Genomic DNA, 1073 nt, shown 5'->3' on the forward strand with positions numbered 1-1073 from the left:
GACCTTGCCCTTGGCCTTGGTGAGCTCCAGGAGGTTTGCACAGTCTCACCTCTCCAGCCTGCCCTGGCCCCTCTGGGTGGTGTCCCTTCCCTCCAGCGTGTCACTGCGCCACACAGCTTGGTGTCATTGCAGACAGGAGGATGACTTGATGGAAAAATATGTGTCTATCCCGTCCCATGTGCTCAGTCCCTTCCGTCATGGGGAACGATGCTCTCGCAGGGTATCAGGGATGCTGAGGATGCAGGTAGGGGGGAGCAGAGCCCCTGCTGCTCTTAGAATGTGCAAGGGGTAAAGTGCCACTTAGTCCCTGTCCCCAAACCTTTCAGGAATGCTGCCAGCTTAGGGCACACTCCTTTCTTCTTTATTTTGGGGTGCCAGGCTGTATCTGGGGACTCCATGTCCCCGGTGGGACCCTGGTGACCACGCTGGCATCCGGGATGGTCTCTCTTCTGCCCGGGGGGCGGCTGGCTTCCGTGTCCCCATGTCCCTGTTGGGATGGACGTTGCTGCCCTGACCCAGGAGGTTTGGGGAGGTCTCGGCTGGGTAACTGCCGTTATTTGGGGTTTTTCTGAGCCGCTCCCGAAGCGGCATCCTCCCACACTGAAATTTAACAGCCCACGCACAAATAGTTTTGAAAACCTCATCCAACCCCATTACTGACTCTTAAATTATGAAAGAGGGGATGAAAATAACTCTTTCACATGCTACAGGGGATATTTTTGTGCCCTTTGAAGGTTTTTTTTCTTCTTTCCGGAGAGACAGATCAAAAAAAAAAACCCACCTTATGAAACTTTTGCTCTGGTTTTTGTAGCATCTCCAGCGACGATGTGAGCTGGGGCTGGGGAGCATCGGGGAGCGTGGTGTCGCTGTTGGATTTTAGGGGAGAACGGTTGGAGTCAGGAGGCTGAGATTGCTCGAGGAGCTCAGCCTCACCCACTCTATTTTTTTGGGGGCTGCTGCAGCAGTTTTCACTGTGTTTTGTCTGATTTTAGCTTTGAAGCTGGGGGTTAGAGAGACAGTTATCACCAAGGAGTATCGAGCCAGAGCGTGTCCCACCGCTGGACAGGGACAGC

Source organism: Pterocles gutturalis, unplaced genomic scaffold (genome assembly GCF_000699245.1).
Source record: "Pterocles gutturalis isolate BGI_N339 unplaced genomic scaffold, ASM69924v1 scaffold48312, whole genome shotgun sequence".
In the NCBI taxonomy this organism is placed as follows: domain Eukaryota; kingdom Metazoa; phylum Chordata; class Aves; order Pterocliformes; family Pteroclidae; genus Pterocles; species Pterocles gutturalis.